The sequence below is a fragment of the Saccopteryx bilineata genome, chromosome 4, assembly GCF_036850765.1.
Source record: "Saccopteryx bilineata isolate mSacBil1 chromosome 4, mSacBil1_pri_phased_curated, whole genome shotgun sequence".
In the NCBI taxonomy this organism is placed as follows: Eukaryota; Metazoa; Chordata; class Mammalia; order Chiroptera; family Emballonuridae; genus Saccopteryx; species Saccopteryx bilineata.
This window is the reverse complement of record NC_089493.1, coordinates 38,346,093-38,355,955: the sequence shown is the minus strand read 5'-3', so window position 1 is coordinate 38,355,955 and position 9,863 is coordinate 38,346,093. Positions and strand designations below refer to the sequence as shown.

Genomic DNA, 9,863 nt, shown 5'->3' with positions numbered 1-9,863 from the left:
GATTATAAATGATTTAAATAAGAAATAAAATATTTCTCAAAAAATATGTTAATACTTAGAAAATATATGACAAACTTTTAAATAGCCTATGTATCAAATAGTAAGTAATAAAGTAATTCAGAAAATGTTTCTGGAAGAATGATGATAAAAATGCATTAATTCAAAATTTTGTGGAATGCAGCTAAAGCAGGAATTAGAGGAAAATGTATAACCTAAAATACTTATACTAGAAATTAAGAAAGGCTTAAATCCATGATTTAAGATTCTATCCTAAAACCTTTGAGAAAGAAAAAAATAAAACCAGTAATAAGCTAAAGGGAAAAAAATAAGTAGGTTAGATAGAATGAACAAATAATAAAATGAAAAATAAAACCACAGTGGTCTTTAAAAATATCAATAGACTGAATGAAAAGTAAGAAAGAGAGAGATGAAGAAAAAAAACCCCAGTTTTTAAAAATTTCAATAGACTGAGTGAAAAAGAAGAGAGTGATGGATGAAGAAGAGAAGGCAAAGAAGGAAGAGGAGGGGAGAGCCAACATGGCAGAATGCAGGTGACACAAGAAGTATATTCAGGAAGTTGGTGAACCATCTAAAGAAGAGACAGCTGTAGCCAAGTATCTTTGATTCAGTTGTCCAACAAAGTCCAGCAATGAATAGGTCACAGGTTGATTATATTATTGCTTGAATAGCAGTGAATTAGCTTTTGAATTCAAAGTGGACAAAGGCCAAGAAAGTAGAGAAGCTTTATTTACAATAAGGGAGTCTGTGGTCAACTACTTTAACAGCTTAAAAAAACAATCCCCCCCTCCCACTGGCACGAAAAGTAATAAAAATAAAATATGTTAAAGGTCTAAAAAAAGAAAATGAAAAAGGAAAGCTAACATTAAAAAATAACAAAATAAAAAGATCAAGAAAGAAAATCTAGGGGAGACCTGAAGATGGCAGCAGAGTAGGCAGATGCACAGACTCCCAGCTTTCACCACCAAACTGGAATACAAATCAACTTAGGAACAATCAGCGTGAAAAACCAACTCTGGACTACAAGAACAGCTCTCAAAAACCAAGGAGCAAAGAAGAAGCCACAACAAACCTGGTAGGGAGCACCTGAATCTCCCCTGCTTACAGCAATGGAGGGGAGGGTGAGGCTGAGAGCCCAGAGGGGCTCTCACTCCAGGCAAAAGAGCAGAAAATACTGCTCACAGCCACTTGCCTGGTGACCAGGGAGCAAGGTGTGTTGAAAGGACTGGCTTATCTTCCAAGTGGGAAGGGGAGAGAGAGGGACAGACAGTGAGGAGCAGAGAAATGCAGGGGAGTCCTTAAAAAGCTGACTCATCCAGTACTGGAGGTGGCCATAGCTGGGGGAGGGACTGATCCTTTCACAATACAGAACTGAATTCTGCATCACAGATCTCCAGCCATCTCTACAGCTCCAATCAGCACAACAAGACACAGCTGAAAACAAGAAGTGGGGAGGGGGGGCAGTAACTCAGGTCTCCATGGGGATCTGAGATACACCTCCCCCTACTGAAGCTGAGAAAACACCCTGCCCCCAGAGAGATTAGTTGGTGGAAGAGGCCTTCAGAGTCTCAGGTTACACCCATCACATTTCTGGATACAGTTTCAAGGAAGCCCCCTGCTGAGATCAGTAAACAAGACTATCACCTGTTAAGAAAACAAACAAATCAAGACTTCAAAGAGGCCCAAAACCGAAAGTGGATTACAAATAATAGCTGATCCCAACCCAAGAAGACCTAGAAATAACACAATTGAAAACTGGAGGCAGACAACACCAAGCCTAGACTCAACTAGCTCTACAAGCAAAACACCCAAACACAGAAAAGAGAAGAAAAGAAGTGCAATCCAAATGAATCCACAAGAGAAACTTTCAGGAGTTGAACTGAGTGATATGAAAATAACCAAACTTCCAGATGCGGAGTTCAAAAATAATGATTGTAAGGATGCTTAGGGACCTTAGAACAACAATGGATGGTCATTACAAACACCTAAATAAAGAAATAGCAAGTATAAAAAAGGATATTGAAATATTAAAAAAGAATCAGTCAGAGATGACAAACACAATATCAGAAATGAAGACTACAATGGAAGGAATTAAAAACAGGATGGATAGAGCTGAGAATCAAATCAGTGACTTGGAGGATAACTTGAATGAAGGCAAGAAAGCAAAGAAAAAAGAAAAGAGACTCAAAAAGTCTGAGGAAACTCTTAGAGAGCTCTGTGACAACATGAAGAGAAATAACATTTGCATAATAGGGGTTCCTGAAGAAGAAGAGAAAGAACAAGGTATAGAGTCTTTGTTCTATCATATCATAGCTGAAAACTTCCCTAAATTAATGCAGGAGACACTCACAAATTCAAGAAGCACAGAGAACTCCATTAAAGAGAAACTCAAAGAAACCTACACCAAGACACATCATAATTAAAATACCAAAGCTAAGTGATAAAGAGAACATATTAAGAGCTGCTAGAGAAAAAAAGGCTATCACCTACAAAGGAGCCCCCATAAGGATGACATCAGACTTCTCAACAGAAACACTTGAGGCCAGAAGGGAATGGCAAGAAATATTCAAAGTAATGCAGAACATGAACCTATAACCAAGACTACTTTATCCAGCAAAGCTATCATTTAAAATTGAGGAGAAATAAAAAGCTTTCCAAACAAACAAACAAAAACTCAAGAAATTCACTACAACCAAACCAATGCTGCAAGAAATGCTAAGGGGCCTGTTGGAAACAGATCAAAGGAGAAAGAAATATAGCAAAAGAGGAACACAGGTTTAAAGAATAAATGGAAATAAACAATTACATATCAATAATAACCTTAAATGTAAATGGATTAAATGATCCAATCAAAAGACATAGGGTAGCTGCATGGATAAGAAAACAGGACCCGTACATATGCTGTCTACAAGAGACACACCTTAAAACAAAAAATGCATATAGACTGAAGGTAAAAGGATGGAAAAAAAATTTCATGCAAATGGAAATGAAAAAAAAGCTGGGGTAGCAATACTTATATCAGACAAAATGGACTTTAAAACAAAGAATATAGTAAGAGATAAAGAAGGCCACTACATAATGATAAAGGGAGCAATCCAAGAGGAAGATATAACTATTATAAATATCTACGCACCTAATATAGGAGCACCTAAATATATAAAGCAGACTTTGATGCATATAAAGAGCAAGATTAATAGCAATACTATAATAGTAGGAGATTTAGATACCCCACTAACATCACTAGATAGATCCTCAAGAAAGAAAATTAACAAAGAAACAGTAGACTTAAAAGACACACTAGATCAACTCGACTTAATAGATATCTTCAGAACTTTTCACCCTAAAGCAGCAGAATATACATTCTTTTCAAGTACTCATGGTACATTCTCTAGGATAGACCACATGTTAGGGCACAAAAGTGGTCTCAACAAATTTAAGAAGATTGAAATCATATCAAGCACTTTCTCTGATGACAATGGCATGAAACTAGAAATGAACCACAACAGAAAAGCTCAAAAATTCTCAAACTCATGGAAACTAAATAGCAGGTTGTAAAATAATGAATGGATTAAGAATGAGATCAAAGAAGAAATAAAAAAAAAATTCCAGAAACGAATGACAATGAGCATACAACAACTCAAAATTTATGGGACACAGCAAAAGCAGTCCTGAGAGGGAAGTTCATAGCACTACAGGCACACTTTAAGAAGCTAGAAAAAGCTCAAATAACCCTGCATCTAAAAGAACTAGAAAAAGAACAGCAAATAAAGCCCAAATGTAGTAGAAGGAAGGAAATAATAAAGATCAGAGCAGAAATAAATAACATAGAGGATAAAGAAACAAAACAGAGAGTCAATGAAACTAGTAGCTGGTTCTTTGAAAAGGTAAACAAGATCGATGAACCTTTAACTAGACTCAACAAGAAAAAAAAAAGAGAGGACTCAAATAAATAAAATTAGAAATGAGAGTGGAGAAATAACAACTGACACAACAGAAATACAAAATATTGTAAAAAAAAATACTATGAAGAACTGTATGCCAAAAGGCTAGACAACATACATGAAATGGATAAATTTCTTGAAACATACAATCTTCCAAAAATCAATATGGAAGAATCAGAAAACCTAAACAGATCAATTAAACCAAATGAGATCGAAACAGTTATCAAAAAACTCCCAACAAAGAAAAGTCCTGGGGCTGATGGCTTCACAAGTGAATTCTACCAAATATTCAAAGAAGAACTGACTCCTATACTTCTCAAGCTATTTCAAAAAATTCAATAGGAAGGAAGACTTCCAAGCTAGTTTTATGAGGCTAGCATAATAGTGATTCCAAAACCAGGCAAAGATAGCACAAAGAAAGAAAATTATATGCCAATATCCCTGATGAATATAGATGCTAAAATCCTCAACAAAGTATTAGCAAACTGGATCCAATAATATATGGAAAAAATCATACACCATGATTAAGTGGAATTTATTCTGGGGAGGCAAGGCTGGTACAATATTGGCAAATCAATCAATGTGATTCATCACATAAACAAAAGGAAGGAGAAAAACCACATGATAATTTCAATACATGCAGAAAAATCATTTGATAAAATCCAGCACCCATTCATGATCAAAACTCTCAGCAAAGTGGGAATACAGGGAACATACCTAAACATGATAAAGGTCATCTATGACAAACCCACAGCCAACATCATACTAAATGGGCAAAAATTAAAAGCAATCCCCTTAAGATCAGGAACAAAGCAGGGGTGCCCCCTTTCACCACTCTTATTCAATATACTCCTGGAAGTCCTAGCCACAGCAATCAGACAAAAAGAAGAAATAAAAGGCATTCAAGTTGGAAAAGAAGAAGTAAAACTATCATTTGCAGATGATATTATATTGTATATAGAAAACCATAAAGTCTCAGTCAAAAAACTACTGGACCTGATAAATGAATTCAGCAAAGTGGCAGGATAAAAAATTAATACTCAGAAATCAGAGGCATTTTTATAAGCCAACAATGAACAGTCAGAAAGAGAAATTAAGGAAACAATCCTCTTCACTATTACAACCAAAATAATAAAGACCTAGTATTAAATTTAACCAAGGAGACTAAAGATTGTACTTGGAAAATTATAAAACATTGATAAAAGAAATCAAGGAAGATACAAACAAGTGGAAGCACATACCCTGCTCATGGTTAGGAAAAATAAACATTATTAAAATGTCTATACTACCCAAAGCAATCTATAAATTCAGTGCAATACCAATTAAAATACCAATGACATACTTTAATGATATAGATCACATATTCTAAAAATTTATATGGAACCAAAAAAGAACACGAATAGCCTCAGCAATCTTAAAAAAGAAGAATAAAGTGGGAGGTATCACACTCCTGATATCAAGTTATACTACAAAGCCATTGTACTCAAAACAGCCAGGTACTGGCATAAGAACAGGCATATGGATCAATGGAACAGAACAGAGAACCCAGAAACAAACCCACAGCTCTATGGACAACTGATATTTGACAAAGGAGGTAAGGAAATACAATGGAGTAAAGACAGCCTCTTTAATAAATGGTGTTGGGAAAATTGGACAGCTACCTGCAAAAAAATGAAACTAGACCACCAACTTACACCATTCACAAAAATAAACTCAAAATAGATAAAAGACTTAAACGTAAGTCGTGAAACCATAACCATCTTAGAAGAAAACATAGGCAGTAAGCTCTTTGACATCTCTTGCAGCGATATATTTGCTGATTTATCTCCACGGGCAAGGGAAATAAAAAACAGGATAAACAAATGGGACTATATCAAACTGAAAAGCTTTTGCACAGCTAAAGACAATAAGAACAGAATAAAAAGACAAACTACACAATGGGAGAACATATTTGACAATACATCTGATAAGGGGTTAATAACCAAAATTTATAAAGAACTTGTAAATCTCAACACTAGGAAGACAAACAATCCAATCAAAAAATGGGAAAAAGAAATGAATAGACAACTCTCCAAAGAAGACATACAGATAGCCAATAGGCATATGAAAAAATGCTCCAAAATCATTAATCATTAGAGAAATGCAAATTAAAAACACAATGAGATATCACCTCACACCAGTCAGAATGGCACTCATCAACAAAACAACACAGAATAAGTGCTGGCAAGGATGTGGAGAAAAGGGGACCCTCCTGCACTGCTGGTGGGAATGCAGACTGGTGCAGCCACTGTGGAAAACAGTATGGAGGTTCCTCAAAAAATTGAAAACCGAACTGCCTTTTGACCCAGCTATACCACTTTTAGGAATATACCCCCAAAACACCATAGACCTACTCCAAAAGGAGAAATGCACCCCCATGTTTGTGGCAGCATTGTTCACAATAGTGAAGATCTGGAAACAGCCCATGTGTCCGTCAGAGGACGAGTGGATTAAAAAGCTTTGGTACATATATACTATGGAATACTACTCAGCCATAAGAAATGATGGCATCGGATCATTTACAATAACATGGATGGACCTTGATAACATTATACGGAGTGAAATAAGTAAATCAGAAAAAACTAAGAACTATATGAATTTATACATAGATGGGACATAAAAATGAGACTCAGAGACATGGACAAGAATGTGATGGTAACGGGGGTGGGTGGGAGGCATGGGATGAGAAGGAGAGAGAGGGGATGGGGGAGGGGAGGGTCACAAAGAAAACCGGATAGAAGGTGACAAAAGACAATTTGACTTTGGGTGAGTGGTATACAGCATAATCAAATGTCAATATAATCTGGAGATGTTTTCTCTCAACATATGTACCCTGGTTTATCAATGTCACTGCATTAAATTAAATTTAAAAAAAAGAAAATCTAAGGGATAAAAGACAAAAAAGGAAAAAAGGGAGAAAGATGATGAAAAGGAAGAATCCCAAAAAAGGAAACTCCACGAATTCCCAAAAAGAAGAAAAATAAAATAAAATAAAAAATTATTCAAGTTTTTCTGGATGGAAATGTAGTACTTGTGTGGATCTATGACTAGTTCACTTTCAAACCTTTGTCACAGGATTAATTCTTGTGATTGAAGTGATAGCAGCCACCTTCTACTCTTTTGCCAGCAGAAATGACAGTAGGTGATTATTATCCTAGTGTGGGTGCAGGCTGTTTTGTAGCCAGCATTTTTCTCCTTGCTGTTACTTGTTACATTCTAAATCTTATCATTTCCTCATAACTGGAGGTAGGCACCACTTTTGCTTCTTGCCAAATCTGACTGCTGTTGTGGGCTTCATTGACTTCTTCAGGCCTCTGTACACACAAGAATATAAAGGACCAAAAGCCAACTTAAAGAAAGATGAGAAGTCTGAAACCAAAAAGCAACAGAAGTCTGGCAATGAGAAAAAGTCAGACAATGAGAAAAAGGAAGATGAGAAATAAAAGTAGGACCAAGAAATCATGGAACAGAAGGCTCAGGTGGAGAACAGCATTCTGACACAGACCACTGATGGAAGGGAAGATGACTGATCCCAGCACAGTAGTGAAAATGCGAATGATTTTGAAGTAATTACAAAAGTGAATCTGGAACAACAAACATATGGGAATGATAAAGAAGAGGAAGAAGATAACAATGATGGAGAAACAACTAAATTTTTTCGTGAAAAAAATTATAATCTGCCTAATTTTAGGACTAAATAAGAGCAAGAGACTAGATTTTCTATGTTAACTGATTATCGTAACATACACATAACATTTGTACCATTCTTTAAATACATTTTCTGAAATGTGTTTGATATCCAAGGACTATTCAGTTTTCTATTTCATAGAATTTTATTATTGGTACAGTCAAAAGCCATTTATGAGTTTTAGCTATTTGATTATTTTATAGTAAGTAGGTCTCATGGATTTTGATAGTTGACAAAGATGTAGTTTCCACAGTGACATTTAAATTAATGGCATTGTTGATAGTTATATGGTTTTTTAATGTTAAACTAATCAAAATAGTTAAAAGGGATAAAATAGAAACACCAACATTTCAGATTATGTATAGTTATGTAGCCATTTCACAGTTTCTTTGAGATGAAATGCTTAAACTCATTGTTTTTGATGGTTAACTTTTGTTGATTATAAAATTATTCCAAGACATTTCTAAGATTCTGAGTTAACAGTGTTTTCTGGAAACAAGCCAACTAGTAATACTATAACAGGTCTTTTATTTTAGCTATAAATTCTCCTTTTCCAACTTAGGAAATCCAAACTGGTTTGTACATCTGATTCAGAGAAAGATAGTAATTTCCAACAGAGAAAGCAAGCAGCATTGGTTAGAAGGTGATGGCTCTTCTTTCCATTTCATTGTAAATTAAAATGCATTCTGTATATAATTTACAAATAAATATTTAAATTGTCAAAGAAGAAGAGAGAGAGGGTTAGAAGAAGGGAGAAAAGGAAAGAGGAGACACATAAATGACAAATATCAGCAATATTAGAAATAAAAGAATGGACATCATATAGGTACTACAGGCATTAAAAAGATTATAGGACAATTTAGTTCAAATTTTGCCAATAAAAATTTCAATTTAGATAAAATTGATAAAATCTTTAAATGACACAATTTATTAAAATTGACATCAGAAGAAATAAAAAATAATAATCCCATAGCTATTAAAACATTTAATTTATAGTTCAGTAATATCCAAAAGAAAACTCTAAGAAAACATGGTTTTACTGTTGAATTTTATCAACATTTAAGAATAAATAATCTCAATCCTACATCAATTCAGCATTTGGAGGTATGAGAAACACTTTTACTGAAGTAAGCATTACTGTGATATCAAAACCAGACAAATAGAGTAAAAGAAAAGATTATAGACAAATATTGCTTTTAAATATAAATGCAAAATTCCTTGACAAATTAAATTCAGCATTATATAGAAAGGATAATTCCTTATGACCAAGTTGGATTTATTGCAAGAATGCAAGATTAACAACATTAAAAAAAAGTCAATCAATGTAAATCATCATCTGAACAGACTTAAGAAGATGTTAATTTTTTTTTTTAGATTTTACTTTTTCATTTTTAGAGTGAGAAAAGAGAGAATAGGGGAGGAGAGGAGCAGGAAGAATCAACTCCCATAGGTGCCTTGACCAGGCAAGCCCAGGGTTTTGAACTGGCAACCTCAGCACTCTCAGGTCGACACGTTATCCACTAGGCCACCACAGGCCAGGCCGAGTTAAGAAAATGTATTATCAATTTCATAGTTGCAAAGAGAATATTTGCCAAAATTGAAACTCATAGTCTCATAAAACTAGAATAGAAGAGAATACTCTACCTGATAAAAGACATTTATGCAAACTTTGTACTTAAGGATGAAAAAAGCACTTTTCCTTTAGCTTGAGAATGGGTAAGCATATGTGCTCTCATATCTTCAACATTGTACATAAAAGTGGTTAAAGTAAAAAATTTAAAGACCTAAAGAATGAAAAAATATAGGCAAAACAGTCTTTATTTGAAGGCAATATGTGTGTATAATAAAATATCCAAAGCGATCTTCAAAAAATGTTATTACAACTAATAATTTAATTTAGCAAATTTTCATGGTACAGGGTTAAATACAAAAATCAAAGTTTGGGGTTTTTCTTGTGTGTGTCCATGTGTGTATGTTCTATCTGAAACTATGCCCATTTGAAGGTCACAAATATTTTCTCCAACATAACTAAAACTGTTTTTAAGCTCTTTTATTTAAGTTTATAGGGCATTTCTATTTAACTTTTGTGTATAGAATGAAGTGAGTTTTGAGATTTACTTTTTTGTATATTAATATCCAGTCCTTCTAAATATATATATATATTAGTTGTTTTTTTT

The 9,863-nt window shown here is 34.3% G+C and overlaps 1 pseudogene; it reads left to right on the top strand.

Moving 5' to 3' along the window:
- Nucleotides 1-537: 537 nt before the first annotated feature.
- LOC136335410 (translocation protein SEC62 pseudogene) lies at nucleotides 538-7,699 on the top strand (annotated as a pseudogene).
- Nucleotides 7,700-9,863: the final 2,164 nt, after the last annotated feature.